The 24944-nt window shown below is 37.7% G+C and overlaps 1 protein-coding gene across 3 annotated transcripts in view; it reads left to right on the top strand.

Moving 5' to 3' along the window:
- The window catches only part of PCSK5 (proprotein convertase subtilisin/kexin type 5), a 413193-nt gene that overhangs the window by 186231 nt on the left and 202018 nt on the right, over positions 1–24944 (top strand). The gene's annotated exons all lie outside the window — the stretch shown is intronic.

Genomic DNA, 24944 nt, shown 5'->3' with positions numbered 1-24944 from the left:
CTGAACTCTGAAAGCCCAGTACAAATCTATACTCTCTTACTCTCCATTTTAAAATCCAAATGCCCAGAAAACAGAAGGTTTTTTGGCAAAATTAACACCAAAACTCATTTAATTGCAAAGTTTGCCCTGATTTGATTTGAGACTATTGGCAGTCCTTACTTATCATGAAAATGCCTATATTTCACTACAGAAATATTAATGTATTTGATTATGAAGTGCTAGCTTAGACCCCATTGGAAGTTTGTATAATATATGCAAGAGACAAGGTATCTGAAAAAAAAAAAAGTTTGAATTTTAAATACATTTGGTGCAAGGACTTTAGAAAAGGGGTTGTGGGCCCGTACTCGGAGGCCCTCCTTACAAGAGAATCATAACAACAAGGAACTGAAGTAATGATATGAGTGGTTTTCCCAAAACGGCCTTGCATGCCTGTCCTAAGGAGGAATGGAAAGATTCTTTCATCTAGTGTACCCTGATGGAGAACAATAGCAGGTGACAGGAAAAGAATACAAGAATCACAACATACTCGGGTATTATAGCAAAAAGGCAGTTTTTATTAACACAGAGGTGGCCTCGCAAACATTTCCTGCTGCCCCTCTGTAAGGCAGAGGCCTGGGGCAAGGCAGTCGGGCCTTTAATGTAATACGGATGCAGTAAATGGCTAAGTCAGGTAACTCCTTGGATTGACACAGGTATACCAACACAGGCTGTGGATATGGGCGATCTTATCTTAGTCCATTCGAGCTGCTATAACCAAATGCCCATAAACTGAGTAGCTTATAAACCACATTTATTTCTCACAGTTCTGGAGGCTGGGAAGTTCAACATCAAGATGCCAGAGGGTGTCTGGTGAGAACCCACTTTCTAGATGAGCCCTCTGGGTTCTTGCTTGTCAAGGCTCTAATCCCATTCATGAGGGCCCCACCCTTATGGCCTGATTACCTCCCAAGGCCACACCTCCTAGGATATCACATTGATTGTTAATTTTCAACATATGAATGAATGGGAGGGGTGGGGCTTGGGAGGGGGGGAAGGCACAGATATTGAGACCATAGCAGGTGTCGTATCATTTGACTCCCATGAATGTTTGTATTTCTTTCTTTTTGATGAGGTTAAATATTAAATCATTTCAATATACCATATCTTTTAAAGTGTTAAAAGTTTGGTTTTAGCAAGGAACTGGCACTAATCCTATTAAATTCTCATTTTACAACTTTTCCCTGGACTGTTCTCAGGGCAGACGTCTCGATGAAGTATCTGTGTTTTTCATTTGGTGGCTGTAAATTGGAGTTTTGAAAAATATATCATCTTCATTCTGTAATTCTAGATTGTTTCTCTGGAATATTTTTCTGTCCACAAAATATTGAAGGGGGAAAAATCAGGAATTCTTCCTGCACTTCCCTTTTCCACCCCCCAAAAAAATATAATCTCAAACTTGGCAACCCAGTACCATAACTGTGGCTAAATGGTACTCAAGTTTCTTGAGCTATTGCTACAGCACTCATATTTTTAGTAATTATTTTAACCACTCCTTAAGTTCAGATGAAAAGTCCTTACTCTATTCTTCAAACAGCCTGCAGTTGGATCAGTCCTTTGGGGGCTGAGAACACACTGAGAGGCTGCATCTGTTTTCTTTCCCTTGCATTTTGAGCATTTTTTAAAGATTGATTTTTGCCAAAACTGTGATGGGTGGAAGGAAGGTCCCAAGACACAGTTTACCTGGAAAATCTACTGTATTTTAAGATTTTAAAATAGCCTAGTTCGATTGTGGGGCCAAAGTACAGAGTAAATCGTCTGATAAAATGAGAAACAATAAACCTTTTCTTGGAACTCCATTGTTTTGTGCTACAGGCCATTCTTTGTGGCCTGTAGTGAAGCAAGCTGTACGTTGGGGGAAAGCGGTCAGGGAGCTAAGAATGGGTCAGGTGTTGATGTTACACGAGGATCGTTGAGCAGCGGGCCTCCAGCATGAGTAAAAAGGATCTAAAACTAGGAAACTGTAGTGAGGCTCTCAAATAGCAGAGTACGGAGATTATTACTGTTCTAAGCCTAACCCTGGCAAAGAAGCCTTACCCATTCAGCCAGCCCCCTCCCCTGGCAGTCTCCTCTTACAAGAGGCTAGTACTTCTCCACAACACTTAACCTTGGTATTTTGAGCTTCAGCCTTTACTCTCCCAAGTTGCATCTACAAGGTACTCCCTTGTAAGGAGAGAGGAGAGAGACCTGTGGCTCAGGACACTGCCAACACTGCACATAGGCACCCTGCTCGGGTCACAGGAGTCAGTGAGTGAGGGTGAGTGCTCAGGTGAAGAGCTGCACACAGGGGCTGCCAGTCCCTAATGCGTGTCCCAGCTATCTCTGCACAAGGACGAGTGCGCCATTAACCCTAATTTCACTGGGTTACAGTACTTACTCAGGGGAGACTCCCAATCCTCCCCTCCTCCCCAGGTGCTTGCCTGCACCAGCCGATTGATTTGCCAGGGTCATAAGAAAGTGGATCCTGCCGAAGCCGGTTTGGCTCAGTGGATGGAGCGTCGGCCTGCGGACTGAAAGGTCCCAGGTTCGATTCCGGTCAAGGGCATGTACCTTGGTTGCAGGCACATCCCCAGTGGGGGGTGTGCAGGAGGCAGCTGATCGATGTTTCTCTCTCATCGATGTTTCTACCTCTCTATCCTTCTCTCTTCCTCTCTGTAAAAAATCAATAAAATATATTTAAAAAAAAAAAAAAGAAAGAAAGTGGATCCTACCTGGGATACATGGCAACCACTGACCTCTCTACCACTCTTTTAAAAAATAAAAAGCTTATTGATTTTTAGAGAGAGAGAAAGGAAGAGGGGGAGAGAGAGAAAAGCATCAATGTGAGAGTGAAACATCAGTCAGCAGCCTCCTGCACACCCCCTCCTGGGGATCGAGCCCACAACCCAGGCGTGTGCCCTGTCCAGATGAAGCCCAACCAACTGAGCCATCCCGGCCAGAGCCTCTCTGCCATTCTAATTCTTCTAGCGCCCCTAAGGTCAGAGCTTTTCAAAAAAAACAACCTTCTTAGGAAACTAGGAGAAAAGAAAACAAATACAAAACATAGAAACAGATAAGCTTGAAGTATCCAGATCTCTTATCTGAGTCATGAATTACCTCTGCTGTGACAGCTCCTAGGACTCCCAGGCCATCCTTTTCCTAACGGGGAACGTAAGGACATGTGTTGCAACAAACTCCACTGTTACACCCCCCGCCCCAGATACTTGGGGGTGTAAGTGCTACTCCCAAGACAGGAAGCTCGACAGCCGCCTCTGACAGTCTAAGCATGAACTTTGCCGCAGTTAGTCATTTAGGCAATTTCTTCCTGCTCCCAGAGCTGTTTCCCGGGTGCAGAGAGCTCTGAATCCTTTACCCTTCTCAAAATCATGAGCAATATCAAATAAGAGAAAATACTGTCATCTCCAAGGCGGGGGGGACTTTTTTTGTGTCGGGGTACCCTCGCCACATATGTATTGGTTCAGAAGTTTATAATATTTCAATTATTTGGATTGTGTGGACTTTGGGGTTGTTTTCTGGTTTTTCAGCTGAATGAATAGGGAGTATGTAATCAGTGATTATGAGGGAACTAATTGCCATTTGGTAATAATATCTTTTTTAGTCACATAATTCAAAAAGTTAAAATAAAATGAGTGTCAGGGTGCAGTTTTCTTAAGTGAAGGAAATGGTGTAATATGATTAATAGTTTAGATGAGCAACCTAGAAGAATGTCAAGTCCCATTTGTAAGTCGCCTTATGTCTCAAGGCCAGTGTATATCACCGGTACTCTAGGCCTGTGGAAAGAAATAAAATGTTGCTAGCAAATGATGTTTCATATAAAATGTTTTGTTAAGTACAGTTGAAATAACTGATATGAATAAATGTTCTGAATCATAAACTATGTTTTACCAAAAGTTTTCCTGGTCTGAACCTGCAACTATTAGCAAAGAAAAGCTATTTTAGTAGAGTATTTTGTATGTTAAATTATCAGCATTAGCTTGGGAAATTCAAAATATATGTTCACCAAAGAAACTTTTTGGCCTAGAATTGCCAGTAATCTCTCATTGGAAAAGTGAAATAATAGCAATCATGAAATATTGCATAGTGAATGGTAAATAAAAGGGGTGAGTTGGGTAAAAACTTCTGAAGTTATTTAGGACTTAGAAAGAAGGAATTGATATAAAGAATCTTCCACAAATCCTTGTTTTTAAGTGACCCAAAAACCTTTTCCTCAAATTCCATATCTCAGCGGACACAGGGATACTTTCCCTTAAGAATGCCTAATATATCTTGATCTAAATTTAGGAAATAAACAGATTGGGGTAGCATCTGTTATTCTGTACTGGAAACATACCTGGTACCTGTTAAACATTAGCTGCCTCTGTTATGTTAAGTAGTATTTACATACATGGACTATTTCTAGGTAGGTTTATCTACTTTCTTCTTATTACCTATCTATTTTCTCCTATTTCAATAGTCCTGTTACTACTGGTTTATAGAACATACCATATAGGTATATGTAGAACATGGATGATAGAATATATAGTGAATATACTTCTGATAATTTAGAAAATTTCTATAACTGTACTATAGATGTTTTGTATGGATTATCTTTCAAACGAGGCTTAAACTCCAGAGACTAAGGATTGTACTTTATGGTATTTATTTACGTGTATATAAAAATATCTATTGCAAATTTTAAAAAATTTTAAGCATCATGCTAGGAGCAAAGTGAATTAGGTAAGGCATAGTTTAAATAATTTGCAAAATATGTCCCTTGCCTTCAAAGGATCTTAGAATCTCCTTATAGAGGCAAATGTACACTAATAAGTAGATATTAGTGTACATTTCACATATACACAAATTATTTAAGAAAGCCAGTGAAATAGTTTGGGGGAAAAGGTAGTGGATAGTGCAGGACTTGGGTGAAAATAGAAATAGTCAGCCTCCATAGCAACCCAAATTGGAATATTGGTGCCATGATATTTTTATATCTTCCATGACACCTAAGCCCAATGTTTGAACACGGTCAATTCTCTAGTCCGACCTTCTAATATTTTGTAGAAGGGAAATGAAGTTAACAAAATCACTAAATTTTATTATTATTTTTACCTTTCCATTCCTCTAAATGATTAGTGACCTCCCCTCACTGTCTCAACTCATATCTTTCCCTGTTTACTTACCACTCTCTGGAGCTGGGCTTCACCTGGCTCCATAGCCTAATAAAGGCGTGATGCTATTCCCTTCTTAGCTTCCAGGAGAAGTTCAGGAGTGAAAGGGATACTTCCAGACATGGAAAGGTCAAAGTGTGAAGAATTAAGATGTGCTGAGCCACAGGATGATTCACACCACATGCTGATGACTTCAAAACGCTGTCCCCAGATAGTCTTTTCTTGGGAAATTAAACGTACCGTCCGCATTTCTTAAAAACCTAAAGAAAGCCCACCTACAGAAATTTGACGTGGTTCCTATTGATCAACCTTTCTATGTCTTTGCTTTGCATTTAATGTCTCTCTTATCTATGTCTATGTCCAGCGTGGGGAAATGCCAGAGATATTGGGGATAGAATCATTGTGAGAAGTTAATTCCTGGGACAGTTGAGAGCGAGTCTGGACTTCTTAACAAGCTGAGTTCAAGTCACTAATTGAAGGGCTTCAAAGTCCTGGAACTAACCATCCTGGAGGGAGGCCACATAAGAAGGACTTGGTAAACCTAAACATTTCTAAATATTGGGATTAGCATCATAGTCCTGATCTCTTGTAAACTGTTCTTATCTTCAATTTCAGTATAAAATGTTCCATTAAAATTTCTCCCAAGGGCCACATTCAGCTGTATGAAAAGTTGGCAGTGGGCAGGGAGCACAAATACAGTACATTTGATTTTGAGGTAAAATAGCAGAGTGTCACCACACCAGCTCTTTTCTTTTAGGAGAGTTTTAATATACTTCATCAATACTTTTTTTTTAATTAGATGCACAAATAGTGAGAATACAGGCATGGATGCCCACATTGCATATAATTACAAAGGTAAAGAAGTTATCACACACTTGTTTCCTTTCACAAACTCAAAGAGTTTCTTGTGTATTATAGTGTTGTGGGTTGGGCTTGGAATTTAGCTGAGATTTCTGGCATGCGTGGTTGGGGTCTATAGCTTGAGGAGAATTAAAATGTAATCAGGGAGGAGATTTGTAAAGGTTTGTGAGGTAAAAACAGCACACATTTCCACCGGAGGCCAAGCAGACAGAGAAGGGATGTACTGTCCTGGACTATTCCCTATAGTGAAATAATTGTAACCAGACCCACAGAGCAGTTACCACGGGCCTTCTGCCAGGACTGTGCATGAAAATAGCTTTGTTATGTCTACATACACACAGACAATACACTGTGTCCTCTAACACTTTTCAAGTTCAAATTATTTGGAAGCCAGTTTTCACTGGACTCAACTTTGTACTAATGGTTTAAAGCAATGCAGCTTCCAAAGGTATCCTGTATTACTGGAAAAACCCTGATCAACAGACTCATTCACCCTGTATTATCGTGACATTTAGCCAGTGTTTTCCATTTTCCTGAGATGATGAGACTGAGGACCTTGATGGATAGTTGAGTTGCCCAGGGACTAAACTGAGGACAGAGAAGTTATCATTAGGTCATTGTTATCTGCCTCTTTTTGCTTAGCTGTATTTTTAAAAATAGATTCTTCACTGACAATGTTTTGCTCTTATTACTATGATAATAAAGGTTATTTCTTAAAAAGACTAGTTCTCCGTCTTGTTGCAATCCCCAGAGTTTTTCCTTGCATAGCTGGTCAAATGGCATTTTCAAGTGTTCTATGTTATATGTTAGAAACATCTCATGTTTTAAGTATCTAATTTGTGATTTAATGTAAGCGGTAATGCTTAAAAATTAGAGATGGAAAAGATCTTTACAATGCCCTCTGATATGTAATTAATTTCATGGCAATTACATCATCATCTATGATATGCTGCCCTCTCTGTACCACCTTGACTAGAATCCTATCTCAAAGTATACAATACCTAGGAATCCAATAAACAATGATAGCACTCTGAGAAAATACAAAGTGGGAAGTTTCTCCCAGCTAAGTCCAGCAAAAATACAAAACAACAAAAAGGAGGCATGTAAGAAGGGATTTTGGAAGGAAACTTATAATGTCATCTCATTTTTCTCACCTCTGAAAGGCATAGGAAGAGAATATGCGTGTTGCTAACATAGACCTTAGACAGAGTCATTAATTCATTCAACAGACATGTATCAATGGTTAGTTCCATGCTACCCATTATGAATTGATTGGTGGATTGACAGATGTAGACCTTTCATCCTGTTTGGTGAGACAGCCTATAAAAAAGCAAATGATCAGGACTAAGAAAAACATAAACAGAGCAGAGTAATGGAACTATTTTACATAGAGTGGTCAAGGAAAGACCTCTTTCCTTGAGAAATTAACCTTTTAGCTGAGATCAGAAATGAGAGCAGGAACCAGCCTTGGAAGGAACTAGACTGAGAGTTCTAAGGAGAGGGAGGAGCAAGTTGGGAAGACAGTGTAATTGGAATAAGATTCCTGGATTTGAGAAATAGGAAGATACATATGACTAGTGTAAATTGAGTGGTTGGAAAAGTCCAGATCACATAGAGCATCATAGTAAGGAAGCATGATAAAGATCTATGGGTCTTTTAAGGAGGGAGACATGACTTGTCTCCTAGGAGAAGTACTGATGTGGGAGCCAGGCAGGTAAACCTTTTGGGAAGCCAGTTCAGAAGAGGTTTGGGTAGCCTGGTCAAGGTGATGGTAATTGGGATAGAGGGAAGTGGATTGATCTGACATATATATATATATATGGTACAACAAACAGGGAAGGAAGAAGCTAGTATATCTTAGGGGAAAGGAAAAGCTCGGGGCTGAGTTCTAGTTTCTTAGCTAAAAGCTTGGGTAGATTGTACACCATTTGTTGACATAGATACCCTTTGTTCTTCTCATGGGATTCTGAGAATTAAAAGAAGCATAAATACTCAATGGGACAAGACCCCTGGGCCTACAAGACTGTAGCAAATTTCTCCTACAATGACTGCCTGTGCTTTGGTTGTGCTCCCCCAGTGGTTTATTTAACTAAACTTTAGAAAATGTTTTTCACTGAGATCATGATTGCTATAAATGACTGAGACAGTTCATACTAAAAAAAATAAAAGAGAAAGAAAATAATAAAGAATATGGATTTATTTGCATTATAAATTGCTCATGTACTGCCATATCCTTTAAATAGGGTATTAATAGTAAATTAATCTTTATGCAGTTACCCCATAAGATTACTAGAATATCTACTTATTATTAGCGGGTTTATAAGAAGTTTGTAAAACTTAGTCTCTTGAGGGTTTCTGGATTTTATTTATTGCCAGGAAAGTTTTGTTCTTGATAGTGTCTATGGTAACACCCCAAATACTATCAAATATAATTTTCCTTGCTAGGAATAAGAGAGCTGACTTTTTTCAAGATCCATTATAGTTTCACACCATAGTCTGCTACTTAATCACTTTAATCAAAGCATATTTCAGTACATTTCTGCAAAATGACTTATATGGCTTCATCAACTATAGCTACCTTTGTATTTTGAAGATTCTCAGGTATATCCCTAAGCTCTGTATTGAAACTCAGTTGAAAATTCAAACCTAGTTTTATACCAAGTGATCATGGGCTGAGTTTGGAGTCAGGCTTGCCTATGCCCACATTGTCTTGATCTGTAATTTTTTACTTCTAGGGCATTTTTATGCAATTTGTTCAGAATAATGTAATTGTTCCTAGTTCCATTAGAATGTAGTTTTTGTTTTTTTAGCTGATTCCAGCATTCTTCTATTTCTCTCATTTTAGCAATTTTTAATCACAATACAATTTTCCATCAGTATGAGAGAAAAGGGAATAAGAGAAATACAAATGACAGAATGAAAAGCCTATCATTTCACTAGCCTATAAGATTTATTCAACCTGACATCAACAAGTCGATTGTGGAATTTGATGTGTCAAATGCTCCAAGCAACAAATTCATAGTGAAATAAACTAATACCTGGAATAGAACAGGAAACACACAAAAAAAACATTCTGTGGCTAAATATTGGGTTATTTCTTACCATCTTGGATTAAGTTTTCATTTCTCTATTCATGATGCTTCTGAATTTTATTAAGGTGAAGTACACTTTAATATTCTTTGCATGTGTGTGACTAAGAGAAAGTAAACTTTTATATTATTTGCATATCGCAGAAAAACAAGACACCTATGAAGCCTGGTAGTATAATGCTAACCAGTAAAGATCATAGCACATGGCTGTAGCGTCCAGTGTATGAGACAAAAAGATTCTTATTGCCATTGGCCCCAAACTGAGTGTGGGAATAGTGCTTAATGGTGCAAATGGTAAAGTAGAAAATAAAATGATGAAATGAACCAAACAGTAGTCAGCTTTCGTTGCATGCTTTTACTCTATGCCAAATACTGAGCTGAAGGCTTGCATCGGTTATTTCATTTAACCTCTTAGCAGTACCATAAAGTACTCATTATTATCATATTTCAGATATGGAGCGTGAGGCTTAGGAACCTGCACAGGTGGTAATTTACAGATCTGGAAGGTGAACTAAGGCAATGTGATGCCAGAGCCCACCATCACACTGCACCACCTTTCTCTTCTAAGAGCTGTAGGAAGTCATGGTTAATTACACCTGGGTGCTATTAAGTAGCAGGGCTATGAGGATGGAGAAGGGTGCCAAACATTGGACAGGGATGATTTAGGAAAATTTGACAGAAGGAGAGTGATTTGATCTATATTTTGAAGATTCTTTTTTCCATTTCCGTTGCATATGAGTCATGCGGAATATTGTTTAAAAGTGCAGATTTCAAAGCCCTCAAGATATTTGGGGATTTAATTGCAATGGCCCAAAGATCACAATTAGGAACCCCCTCAGTCTGTAAGCTCTCTTGAGAGTGAGTATGAAGTAATAGCCCCAAGAACAATGATCAGGGAGACATAGATTAACAATAATTACACCTGAAGTTAGAGGTGTTATGAAAGAAAACAAAGGATGATAATTGTAATAGAAAGTGAGGGTCAGATAAGGGTAGGCAAAGGGTGAATAATGACAAATAAGGAAAGCATAAGGCTATCATTAATGAAATTATAGCATTTTTGCTGAAATTGGAGTCATATATAAGTGATCCAGCTTATAGTTGGTTTTTGTGAGTCTTTACTGAGTTATTGTTTGATCACAACATAACCAAGTTTCATCTTTTTTCATCCAATAAGTTCTTGCAATCATGGCCAAGCCTTAGGTAATAGAAGGCCAAATGAAAGGACGAAAGCCTGAATGACCCGTAATTTTTTTTTATTCCTAAAACAAATTTAGGAGCATGCCCATATATGATTGAAAATTGGTGGGATATCACTTCAAAATGAAAATTGCTCATCCTGTCAGAAAGAATACAATAAAAATTTTATTTTTCTATCTTTAGTGGGTACTCTAGTTTATCTGAAAAAAATCAGTACACAACCCAGGAATGTTGGAAGGAGGGAAGAAAATTGAGTGAAATTTAAGATAGGTTCTTAGAAGAGTCTGCCTGTTATTTCACTATTGGAAACTTTTACAGCCGACTTGAAAGGCTATTGTAGAGAGCTTCCTGGAGAGAGAGAGCATGATATGGGAGTGATCATATTAGTCATGCTGAATTCTTATGCATTGCTCTGAATTTAGGTGCCATTGGAATGGACATCTAATAGCCTCATTTTCCATGGCAGATGTATTCAATTTTATAATTTTCATTGTGCTAAAACTCGCAGTTACATGTGATTACTTTACCTGGAATATAAAGTAATTGTTTTTAGTTTGTCTGAGAAATCACAACACTGGAAGGTTGCCCAGAGACCATCTGGTCTATAGAAATGTTATTGAGTGAGTGTGTTCAAGGATCACCAGGCAAAGAATAATAATGGTAATGTAGGTTATTTTAAAAATGAAAGTGTATTTTGTATTTTTTTTAAAGCAGCTTCTTTGAAAATCGTGTACTATTTTGGTATAAAATTTTCTGAATTGTATGAAACAATGCTATTCTTATTTGCCCAAATTAAACATGACCAATCTTCCATTGATTTCTTTTTAATTTAAATTATTTATTGTTTAAAGTATTTCATGTGTCTCCTTTTTCCCCTAATGACCTCTCCCAGGCCGTTCTCATCTCCCAGCACATGTCTTCACCCCCCTACTGTCTGTGTTCATGGGCATTCTTATATGCACGCATACAAGTCCTCTGGTTGATCTCTTACACCTCACCCCCCATCCCCAGCCTTCCCTCTGAGGTTGGATGGTCTGTTCGATGCTTCTCTGTCTCTGGATCTATTTTTGTTCATCAGTTTATGTTGTTCATTATATTCCACACATAAGTGAGATCATGTGATATTTATTTTTCTCCGACTGGCTTATTTCGCTTAGCATAATGCTTTCCAGGTCCATCCATGCTGTTGCAAACGGTAAGAGTAAATTTAAAAATAATGTGCTAATCTTTGAAATTCAGAAGTTTAAGATGGTTTTTTATCCCAGTGGTGCTTGCAAACAACGCACTAATTCCATTTGCCCCTAACTTCTTGGAAGCAAATACATACTTAATACTGGGATATCCTGGGAAGAGTAAGCTCCTAACCAACAATATTGTTAGCAATAGAACAATTTTTTAAAATATATTTTTTATGGATTTCAGATAGGAAGGGAGAGGGAGAGAGAGATAGAAACATCAGTGATTAGAGAGAATCATTGATCAGCTGCCTCCCGCATGCCCCACACTGGGGATCGAGCCCACAACCCGAGCTTGTGCCCCCGACCGAAATCAAACCTGGGACCCTTCCCACCCCCCCACCCCCGCCACCACCCACCACCCAGTCTGCAGGCCGATGCTCCATCCACTGAGCCAAACCAGCCAGGGTGCAATAGAACCATTTTTAAAATTAGACTATTATCATACTCTTAGCACACTCTTTGTAGAAAGGAATATAAACCACACAGAAATGTATAAACAAAAATCAAAAGCCTCCCTACACAGTTAACTTTCAGCGGCTGTTTTATGCTTTAATAGTGCAGTAACTCTTAATATTATGATGCCTGTTCCAAATATTTTTAACAAATGTAATGTCTTTGTTGCAAAATATTTTCTGTTTTATTATCTTCAATCTGCATGTTGCTTTTCCTTCAGATCCTGTTGTTCCTTTTGTCATCCCTCCCCCATTCATTTTTATCATCTTTTTTTTACCAAAAAAATGCTTTATCCAACTTGCAACAAGCAAGATTAGATTAAAGAAGGTTTCAGGTCTTTGTGGGTATGGTCTTTGTTTAGTAGTTGGAATTTGGGTGTTAAGAAATTCCTGAATTGTAAAAACTAATATTCAAATTGAGCATCAGAATTTATTTCAAAGTTATTCAAAAGGGTATGAATCCTCTACAAATCACCTACTAATCATTTATGTTGTTAATATTTTTCTTAACAATATATAAATACTACATTAACCCTTGGCCATAGTTATTGAAAATATTTTATCAGTTTGTCATTTGCTTTCAAGTTTCCTTCATACTATTTTGACATAGAGAACATTTTTCTTTTTCTTTTTTAAATTTACCTTCATTGTTGAAAGTATTATAGATATCCCCCTTTTTTTCCCAATGACCCCCTCCACCTTGCACCCACCCTTCCCAGACATTCACCACACTACTGTCTGTGTCCATGGGCTATGCATATATGCATATACGTTCCCCAGTTAACCTCTCCCCACCCCCCACCCCCACCTTCCCTCTGAGACTTGTCAGTCTGTTCTAGGCTTCTTTGTCTCTGGATCTATTTTGTTCATCAGTTTATTTTGTTCATTAGACTCCACATATAAGTGAGATCATGTGATACTCGTCTTTCTCTGACTGGCTTATTTCACTTAGCATAATATTCTCCAGGTCCCTCCATACTGTCTCAAAGGGTAAGAGATCCTTCTATTTTACAGCTTCATAGTATTCCATGGTATAAATGTATCACACTTTTATTTGTAATTGTTATTTAGTCAAATAGATTTGCCCTTTATAAATTCTTCAATTAGCCATACCTCATCTTTTGGTACCTCCTGGAGAACTTTAAGTATGCTCATGAAAATTATGTGGGCTTTCTCCCTAAAATTTGCCCAAATTTTGCTGTACCATCGAGTAATCAATGAACACCATGGGATATTAAGAATTTAGAACCCTTAGATTAGAGCAGTGGTCGGCAAACTCATTAGTCAACAGAGCCAAATATCAACAGTACAACGATTGAAATTTCTTTTGAGAGCCAAATTTTTTAAACTTAAACTTCTTCTAACGCCACTTCTCCAAAATAGACTCGCCCAGGCCGTGGTATTTTGTGGAAGAGCCACGCTCAAGGGGCCAAAGAGCCGCATGTGGCTCACGAGCCGCCGTTTGCCAACCACTGGGTTAGAGAGTCCTTTCCTGTCTCAAAATGTATTAATTACCAACTAACATTTTAATCTAGTGTTTTCTCCTTTCACTTTCCAATGTTAATGTCTAACCAACTAGAATTTATTTTGGTGTTGAATGTGGGGATCTAAATTGAATTTTCATGGGAGTCCCATTTGCCCATTGTCATTTGTTAAGTAACTTACTTCCTCCAAAAACAGTTTGTTTTGCATTCTTTTAGTTGTTGCATTTATAAAGGTCTGTTTTAGAGTTTTCAGTACTATTATTCTGTCAATTCTTTTGATATTACAGTATCACTCCACTTTCTAAACATTTTTCTAAAACATTCTTGCTGGTTCATTTTTCCAGATAAAATTTAGAAACGTTTTGCCATGTTCCAAAAACAACCCCAGGGACAATTTATGGCACTTGCATGAATCTTGGCTTCTTTATAACAGTTGGTTTTCTTTAGAAAAAATAGGACTCTGCCCTAATAAATTTTGAGGCATGTCTTTAGTTCTATACTTTTTGGTTTAGATTTTTTTTGAAATAGTAAGTATCTGTTTTGTTTTACTATTACCATCATGCTATTTATACCAGAGCCATTGTTTTTGTATGTTTTTCTTTACTCTAACCACTTTAATTTACATTATGCTATATAACTCATTGCCTTAGTTGTTTTTTAGAATATATATGTGGTACCTGATGATGGTAGCATTTATCTCTGTTCAGTTGAGTATTTTTCATGTTCTTATTGGAACATGGTACAAATTGGTCATTATAAGGTCAGGTTTTGGAGTTAGGTGGACTTCAGTTTCAACCCTCCCTCCATATCATTACTACCTGGGTAGCCTTGAACAAATGAAAATTATGTTTCTTAATCTTTTTGAGCTTCAGTTCTTCAACTGAAATTTGAGGTAACAATCTAGAATCACCAGATTGTTGCTAGGATTAAATGACTTTGGACATAGGGAATGTATTAAAAATTAGAAATAAAATATTATTTCTGTTATATTAGCCAACCATTCAAAACTGTTAAATATCAAGAATAAAAATAAGCTTTCATGTCTAGGTTCTGATTTTCTCAGGATTTTTTTTTAACCTTTTGTTTCACTTTTTAATTGATTTTTGCTTCTCTACATTGAACCTATGAAGCATTTTTTAAAGGCTTATTAGGAATGTGTTTGGGTATTTTCTCAGTATCTGTTGAGGTTAATAAATAGTTTCTCATAATAAAGTTGTTGACATGATTTATTAGAATAATAGATTTCTTATATTCATGAATCAAATTTATTTCTCTAATATGCTATTGGTTTATTTATGCCTTTGTGCTTATTTTTCTGAGTAAGATTTTTAGGTTTCTTTGCTGAATAATCTGTGTGTGTGTGTGTGTGTGTGTGTGTGTGTGTGTGTGTCCATTCTATATTATTGTTATAGCATCTACCTAACACTGATTGTGTATTTATGGCAGATAAACGGCATCTTTTAAATTTTCTTTATGATTCATTTCACTTATTTCTCATGTATAAGGTAGTAAATGAAGAGTCAGGCTTCCTAAGTCTGATTTGACCTTGAAATTGGCCTCTATCGCTGCCAATTTTTGGTATCAAGTGATGTTAAATTCACAAAATAAATTGTGAAATTTTGCAATTTCTCTTTTCTCTGGAGACACTTGGGATCACTTTCCTTGTAAGTTTAAAGGAAACCATCTGGCCCTCAAGCCTTTTTAAGGGGTAATACTTTGGTAAATTTTTCAGTTTAAAATATTTCATTTATATTCTCCAGAACCATGTCCATTTCATAAGGTTTTTCCATTTATTGGCCAATTATTATATACTAGTAGTTATATATTTCTATAACATAATTACATTTAATACAATTGTTAAATATAGTTATATAGACACAGATTAGATATAAATTTTCCAATACTATAAAAATCCCATGTATTGGTTTTTATGGCTTCCTTAAATATTTAGAATTTATTTCATTGGTGTTCTTTTTTTCACTTTATTAGGTGTTTGTTTGTTTCAAAAGACCAGTTCTTGGATTTGTTGATTAGTAATGCTTTTTTTTTTCATTTGTCCTGTTTTAAATCTCATTAATATCTTTCCTATTTTCCTTAGGATAACTTTTTGTCCTTTTGTGAATCTTGTTGGTTGAATCATAGTTCATTTATTTTTCCTTTTACAGTAATACAATTTTTTAAAGATGTATATTTACCTCTGAACACACTTTGGCTGTGATTATTTTCTAATGATGTTTTGGCTTCCTCTTGGTAGAATGACAGTTGTTTAAAATTTAAGTTTTTAACAAACTTTATTGAGGTCTATTATTGACTTTTATTTTTCCACCACATTGTGGTCAGATAATAAGGTTCGATCATCAGCCACACTGGTGGTTTGTGAGGTGTTGTTTTTAATTAGGGCAGTTGATGAGATTTCCTTTTGGCACATTATATATTCACCTTTTCTTTCAAAACTCTTGAGTTGATCCATGAATTCTTTTTCTTTTTAATATTCCTCTTGTAGGGTATATAATATTATTAAATAATATCTATTATCTAAACAAATCCTCTGTATTCTTTCTCCTGAAATACTAGTAAATGGATTAAGCTACCTGAACACTATTGTGGTTTCATCAGTTACTTCTTTTTTTTCTTAAAGTCCTTGATTTACTGATTTTGATGCAGAAATTACATGCAGTTAGATATTTACTATAGACAGCATCTTATCTTTCAACTAAATTGTACTTCTTTGTCCCTTACAGGTGTTTTGTTTTGTTTTTTTGTCTCAAGTGTTTTAATGTTTGCAACTGATTTTGCCATTCATTTTTATTGTGTTGTGGGAAAGTCTATGTATACTTTAATTTTTAGTTTATATATTTCATATTTTTAGGTTAAAAGTTTATTTTTAAATAATTTTGATAACTTTTAAAATGTTCATTTTTTTTAAATAAAGCTGATATCTAAAAACAAATATATTTTATTATAAGGGAGTTATCCCCTTGACTCCTCGCTATGTAAACTTGGCTTACATTTACTTCCCACTTCTATTTATACTCATTTCTCCATCTTTCATGCTATAATCAGGATTTATGCAACAGACTACCTTAGTTAATTTATTTCTTACCATTCTTTCAATTATTAAATCTTAACTCTGCGTAATCTACCTTAGGGTCATCAGTAGGTCGTTCATAGCAACTGCACATTCTAGGGTCTTTAATTTTGACTTATTTATTTGTCTGCTGAAATGGGTCTTTAAATTATTTGTGTGTTTTACTGTGGCTTGCAAAGTGCGTGTTTGTAGAGAGGTGGATTCATATACTTTCTCAGTCCTGCAGATGTATGTCTTCTGTATTTACTCATGAAGGACAAGGAGCTTAGTATAAAATTCTTGGGTTTGTTTCCTTCCAATAGCCTAACTGTTCTTTTCATTGTCTGCTGAAATTAGCTTTGCAGGAAAAATAGTAGGAAAGAAATCCTGTTTTGTTTTCATCCTAAAAAGCAGTTTTTAAGATTTTATTTTTAAGTTTTTATTTCTATTTGTAACGAAAATATATGTATTTAAGGATGAGTCTAGGGGGTACAGGTCTTAATATTTTCTGAAACATATTGAGTCCTTTCAGCCTTTCTGAAATTACTAGTAAAATCTACCATGAGACTTCAGAGGTTGGGCCCTGGAGTCTGAGAGACCCAGCTTCAAAGCCCGTTCTGGTTCTCACTGTTTTGGCTTTGGAAAAGATATTTAACCTTTCCAATCTTTAGTTTCTCTATCTATAAAATGGGAATAATAAGGCTGTCTCCCTCATGGGATTTTTTGTGTGCGTTAAGTGAAGTAATGTACTATGTAGGGCACCCAGGAGAGCACCTAGTGAGTGAACAGTGAAGATTCAGTAGATGGTAGTCCTCAGAGGACGACAAAGCTATTGTCCTAAAGTGGGCTTCTGTTTCTTTCCTCCAACTCTATCATCTTGTCTTTCCTTGCCACCTCTTAATTATTTTCCTAAAAACACGTTCTGGAAGTTCTCATTATCTTCCACACCATTAACTCAATTTTCCACAATATCAGTTCCACAATATCCATACCCATATCAGTTTACTTTCTCCAATGCAAACATTGCTTTTGCTAAGACCACCCTACAGTCCTTGTCTTTCTTTCTCTCGGCTTCTATTTTGCCATCCAGCTTGCTTTATTTATTGACTTACTGCTTTTTTCTTCATTCTTCTTTCCATAGGCTCTACATTATTGTTGTTTTTCTTCTTTGCTGCCCACCCCCCTTTTTCTTTCTCTTGCCTTTTTTCTCCTGTCCCTTTTATGTTTTTCCCTTTTCTTCCTTTCTTTCTTCTTTTGTCTCCATTTTTGGCTTTTTTATTCTTTTCAATTATTCATTCTCAATGAGAAACTCTGGCGTCATATACTGTGTGATGCTGTCCCTGCTCTACTCAGCATCCAAGCACAGATAGACTCACATCTGCTGTCGGAGGGGGTGGGATGATGGGCAAAACCCCCAGTCAATTCGGAGATCCTGGCAGACATCCCTCCACAATGAACCTGCTGGGTGAGGATGGTATCACTTCCTACCCTACTATCAAAACTGGAGGTTTGTCGGCCAGTTCATAAAGCACCGCTAACCTGACTTCCCTCTGTGGCCCCTCTAGTACTAGATGGTGGCGGTAGTCACAGCGAGGGCTCCACAGTCAGACGGCCCGTGGCCAGTTCCAGCTCTTGCTAGTCATGTGACCCTGAGTGGCATCATTAAACTTTCTGTGCTTTGATGGCCCTTATTTTGGTAATGAAAGTAATAATAGTACCTCACAAAATTGTCATGAGAAATTAATGAAATAATGAATATAGAGTACTTCTCACAGTATGCCTGGTATACTCAGTAAATGCTATCTAATACTCTGCACTTCTGGAGATACATCTTTGAGGAATTACATTCAGTAGCAAGAAGGTGTGGCTGGTACAACAGGAAATCCACAAATTAAGGTGTTGGTTCAGAAGCTCAAGGCCATCGATGCCAGCGTCTATGATATTCTCTTCATCTTTTCTTGATGGCTGCTGCAGCTCCAGCCATCATACCCACCTTCAGGTAACAGGAGGGAGGAAAGGATGAAGGAGGGTTAGGCAGTCCCTAAAGCAGGAACGCAGAGGCTTTTTCAGAAATGCCCAGGAGAGTTCCACTTATTGGTCAGAACTCTGTCTCCTGTGCATTCAATCACGCACTATCAGGGTGTCTGGGAAAACATGATTTCGGCATCTCAATGTACAGAGTAGGAGAGACAATGAAAAAAGAACATTGGCATTTACCCCTTATTTCCCACCATACTTTCTGGAGTTGAGACTCTGAAAACAGGGATGGGAGAGATACCAGAATTAATGTGTGGGCTGCCCTGAAAATATAAAACGGGGACTTGTCAAGTAGAGAACTATGTGCCTGCTTTTTTTAGCCAATAATATCTTGGGTTTTTAATTCAGGGAAACAGAGAAATTCAGGGACACAGGGAAACAGAGCTGAGGTGGATTTTTTGGGGGGAGGTTGTTAATTCCCCCCTCTTCTTTTCTTTAAGTGACAAGTCAGCTTTGTTTTCTTAATGTAAAATGTGGCGCAGTTAATTATTTTTCATTCCAGTCACATCAGCCATATTTTTGTCATTGTTTTCTGTTAATCTTAATCTTTTCCTCTGCATGTGTGTGAATGTGTGTGTGTGTGTGTGTGTGTGTGTGTGTGTGTACAACCTGTAATTTTAAAAAAATATTTTTGTTACTATTGATGTCTAATTAGAAAGACTATTCGAAGTTGACATAATAAACCAGGAGTTTCTAAATAGAATAACATTTACTTAAAATTCTAGAATCCAAAATGCTTAGTGATTTTCATTTAAAAGTTTAAAATTAAAGCAGAACATTGAAAATCCTTGTTTAAAAATATGCTTTGATAAGTGTGTAGAAAGCATTATTTCAATTCTTTGTACCAACTATAAAAAAAGAAAAATGTTGTGATTTAGAATAATAGAAATAACAGACATACAGCCAAGGTTTCAACTCTGTGAATCCCTGAACTGTGTAGAAATTTCAAAAACATTTCCGTCGGGCAGTTCAGTGATGTGAATAATTATGCACGAAGTCCTCATTGTAATATGTGGTGCCATAAAGCACTCCGCTATCAAACCAAGACCATCTCCCCCTCTCCATCCTCTACCTCACATCAGTGACCGCCGTCAAGTGGGAGGCTCTGCCCACAAGTAGAGGACTTGTTGCAATGGGTACACACAGTTCCTTCTCAGCCAGTCAGCTTTCCATCTACGCCACTGGCTTGTTAAAACCAATCTTTTTGACAGATCTTAGCAGCATTATTATTTCACTAAGCAAACCTATACCAAGGTGTTGAAAATGCTATTTTGTTCGTGTGATACAGAAGCTAAAAAAGAAATACTATTAAAATTTAGGAGCATAGAAGAAAGCGTAATTAAGTAGGGATTCATCAAAGGCTAGTATAAATTCAGAAATGGTCCTGCGAATTCTGAGATGGAAGGTTGTTCATTTCGTATATCATAATGACTGCTGTCTTTGGGAGCCTATCTGTGCCTGGCACTTCATATTCATTACCTGAAATTCTCGCAACCACTTTATAGGGTGTCTCCACATTTCAGTTGAGAAAACTGAGTCCCAGAGAGGTTCAGTAAATTGCCCAGGGTTACAGGACCATTTGGTAGCAGGTCCTGATTTAACTCATCTTCCTGACTCTCATGCATAATTGCACCATTCTCATGTGAGTAGAGACTCCATTTATTATTATTTTGAGAACAGATTTAAATGAGAAATAGAAATAATGGGAGTGACAGTGTCTTCTGATAGACCCAGGTCAGTTACTTTAAAATTGCATATATCTTCATGCCAAGTGCTGGACAGTCTACAACAACAACAAAACAAAAAAGAAAAAGAGCAAGTGAGCTTCTTGCCCAGACTTGGGTTTCTCAATGTTCGACTGGGATGAGCTTAGGGAGGAAGCTCTCATACTGTCACATTCTGTTTACTTCAAAAGATGGCAAAGCTCGGTGGGTGGGGTGGGGAATGAGGGTCAGGTTTAGATTCCAGGGTTGCATAAAGAGAGGGGGGGCGCTTTAGAATAGCCAGAATTAGAGTCTCAGAATAATATTGTTGGAGGCAATTGAGTGTACAAGGCAGCTGGTAGAAACGTTCATTGCTTTGAGTTGATTTCAATACATGCATTCTCAATTTAGTATACCACTCATGAGATTTTATTCCACAAGAGTTTATGTAGCAAAGTATTCAATGAAATGATTGTTGCGCTTGCAAACAAAATATCATTTGTTTGTAAGGAATGCTCAAACTTAATTGATGTCTTTTAGGTATAATGACATATCCTGCAGATAAGCCAGGATTTACAAAGGAAAGAAGGCACTTCAGTTTAAATGCCAGAAACGTTCTTCTCTGAAGTGAGTTTAGAGACCAAATTTCTGTACGTTTGCTTTATACTAAATTCAGGGAATCGGAGAATGGATTCATAGGAGAGTGTAATAAAAATGTCCTGTGGGTGGTCACGAACCAATTTCCTCTTTTATCTTTTCTGCTTTGGTCCAGGTGTGGAGGGGTCTTAAGTAGGTGTTCAGTGATACCAATATAAGTCACATTTCTAAATCTGGAGGTATTGTTACCTGTGTTTTTCTGTTACTACCGCCCCACTTTAGTCCTGAAACTTTTGGATTAATATAGGACACAGAACAAAACAAATGCACTCCCGTTAGCAATATGTACCCCTGCTCACCCTGGGAGTGACAGTCCTTTCTGGGTCTTCATTAACCAACAAGAGAAGATTGGTTTCCTTTGTGGGATGGTCTACATATCATTCTTGAATCATCATTGGCATGCAATGGCTACAGCCCGACTAATGCTCCTACCAATCTCAGCATGCTTTAAACACCTTCTGCCTCATCTGTGTTGTTCCAGCTCACCACCAATTCTTTTTCCGTAAATAGTGACTTATTTAGCGTCTCTACAATGGTATCATTTTTCTGGCTACTTGTTCCCACTTCCATTTTACACAGTCTTAAGAAACATAAAAAGAGACTGGTTTTTGTCTTAGTTACTTTGCTGAATACTTAGTAAGTCGGATATTTGGATGACCGCTGATTGGTCATGCAATTTCCCCGCAGGTCTGGTCCACATAATTGCTCATCGTTGTATTAGGCAGAATCACTCTTGTATTTAAAGCACATTGCACTGTTTAGGAAACAGTTTCAGTATCAGGATTTGCTGTCACTCCTTTTGTTGTTGATAAATTCATTTTCTGTACTAAGATGTAATTGTGTTGTCCTTTTTCTCAATTGCCCTTTAAATGCTTATGTTTATAAAACCATTGGGGGTGGGGGGGCGGTGAGGGGAAGGTTAGTTGTTGTTGTTTATGGGGGGGTTAATGCAGGTGAGTCAGTCACTCAAGATTCAGTATTGGTCCTTGTTTTTAAGGGCCACCAAGTACAGTTTTATTTCCAACACTCACACATATGCAGAATTGTCTGGGGAAACTCTTGGGGAGTGACTTTTTTTTTTTTTTAATTTAAAAGTTAGCAGTGATACTTAGAAACCCAACAAAAAGAGCCAGATAGAATATCTCTTTGGGGATACGTCCTACTTCTTCTAAACCCACTGATGGGCCCATGAAATACTGTGAACTGCTCAGAGCAAAAATATAATGAAAACACCAGGTAGTGTGAGCGTCCTCAGTTACCATGTTTTTGCAGCTGGAAACTAGAAAGAAGGATTTGGGATGAGGTTCAGTTGAGATTCCCTGACCAGGCTGTAAACCACATCAAACTGTGAGCTTGTCAGGCAAGGTGACAAGGTCACAACAATACTATTAGGAAGTAATGGAATAATGTTATGACATGGTATAAGAATCAAATATTATATTTTTTAAATAAGATGATTTTTTTTCCTAGTTTTATATCTGTTTACCCTTGATAGAGTGTGCTCATGTTGGGCTTTTGGAACCTTAAAGTGAAATTAAGACTCAAGAATCTCCTGAATTCTGTGGTAAAAATTAGACAAGTGAGTTGAGAGAGACATTGTGGGTACAAAAACTGTGTGGCTATGAGAACATGATATACCACACTTGGCTTCCTGATCCAGTTGTCAAAGACCCACCTGACCGTGTGTATGTCAGTTTCACCTGTGTGGGACCATCTGGAGATGGTGATAAAAAGTGACTGATAGCATACGCTCTGCAGCCAAGTATAGCTCGCTTGAATTATAGCGCTACCACTTACTACCTGTATGTACTTGAGTTACAGTGTGTAGCTCAAAGCCTCAGTTTTGTCATCTATGAAATGGGAATAAGAAGTTGACTTCTATGATACAACTTTTTCAAATTATACTATAGTAATGCATGGACCCACATGCAGTACCTGGGCCTGGCCAAGTGCTTACTAAATGTTGGTTGTTACAGGGTCCTTAAAGGATGCAAAACTTCCTAATAGGAAAAGGTTACATATACAAGATGACTCCCCATAAAATTATGTGTGTTTTATTGCCTGGAAAGGTCACATTGTGCAGGCAGTTATAAATGTTACCCTTTTCGTGTATATTATCATTTACGGGTAATTTGCAGTAAGTCCAAGAAGAGACCTGAGAGATGTGTGGCATTACTGCTTGTGACTTCTTATGGGACAGTGGTCACCAGACTCAGGGCTGAGAGAAACGTGCTCTTTTTCTCCATGTTGGCTAGACTTGTAGCCTCTAGATCATTGCTGGCCCCAAAGCTCTTGGTGCTCAGTCTTCCTGTTTCTGGAGGTGCGAGGGGTCTTGGTTTTCAGAGGCCAGTGAAGCGTGGGCCCAGGGCTGGGGGGTCCTACACTACTGGGAACTGCAGACTTCCTGGCACTTCTCTGCTTTCACTCTGTCTCTGGTTTACCAGATGTCTGGTAGTTGGACTTCTTCGCCTCTATGTGATCCCTGTGAGCATAAGTATACATGATTTATAAAACACGAATCAGACTTCTCCACCAATAAACGTTCTCTCAGGATAGCAGATTCCCTGATGGCCTTTTCCTGAGCTGGTTACCCTTCCACAGGTGGGGAAACCACTGAGTCCAAATCCACTGGTTTTCCATATTATCTTCCTCACTTTATTTTGGTGAAATTCAGGAAAGTTTGAAATTAAATCATTTCTGAAGTTGTATGCTCTCCTCAGAAATTAAATCGTTTCTGAGTAGGATTATCTGAATGCCTGCTCCGTTCCCTGTGTAGTTCCAATTTCCTGAAGCTAATTTCTTCCCTCTAATTATAAGCACTCCGAGACGAACTAGCTTTTGCAACTCAGCATGAGAGCAAGTAACTCATTTCTTCAGGCTGAGTTGAATGCAGAAGGCTTCCCGAGTCTGCCTGAATACAACTGCTTATGGTCCAAAATAAAGGTCCTGTTACTATTATTATATTTTTAGCGCTTAGGTTTCCAACAGTAAACCTTGTACTTCAAATTTCTGAGGACTCTTGCCTTGGCGCCTAGGGTAATATGGGAAACTTATTTCTCTTCTCTTGTTCCCCCAAAGGGTAAGATTTAGAATATGGACGTTTTAACCGTGTGTTAAATGTTATTTTAAAATCACTAGGTTGATTTAGACATATTTGTCAAATCCTAGTATACTTTTAGGTGTCTTGCTATTTGCTCATGAGAAAAATAAAAACATTTTCATGGATTCTGCTTTACCATAAATAAGTGCCTGGAATGTTTGTCCAGACTGAGCTTTTGTTGTTGTTGCTTTAGCCCCTCACCCAGTAACTACACTGGGAAAGAGGAGATTGGCATCCCCTCTCAGGCAGAGCTAGAGGCTAACATTCAGAACTGCCCCTTGATTCATTTCCTGATTTTCCTCGCAGTGGTGCATTGAGTCTACTGAATTATTCTGGGAATTCCGTATTATCAGCAGAGGGCCAAAGCGTGCTATTTGTTTTAGAAGCAGAACTCCCCTGCTTCCAGGGATGCATCACACAACCTCCCTCCCTTTCTTCAGCGTTTCCTGCCTTATCGGGCTCTAAATTGCTTCCTAACGAGTATTGTATGAGAACAAAACACAAATGATTATGTTTGCATTGCTCTCGTATTTTAAAAATTCATGTGGTTGGGTTTTAATTTCCTTAATATTGGGTTCTTTTGCTAATGCAACCTTACAAAATAGTCTAGATCCAGTCTTGCCCCCTCTGAAAACTTTGTAAGTGAGAGTCATCACTCGCCTTTCATTTTTAATCAGAGGTCATAAAAATATAGGCATCAGACCTCTGTAGGACTCTCGTCTTCCAATCTTGTTCATTTTCAAGCCACCAAGTAGGAGCTGTGGTTCGTAACTTAGCAAAACATTGTACCGTCTGCCACTTCTTCAATGCTCCTTATGCACCAGAAAATAGGTTAAGTACTTGGCATTACTTTGACTCAGTCGGTACGATGAA

Source organism: Cnephaeus nilssonii (assembly GCF_951640355.1).
Source record: "Cnephaeus nilssonii genome assembly, chromosome: 14".
NCBI lineage: Eukaryota > Metazoa > Chordata > Mammalia > Chiroptera > Vespertilionidae > Cnephaeus > Cnephaeus nilssonii.
This window is presented reverse-complemented; position numbering and strand designations above follow the sequence as displayed.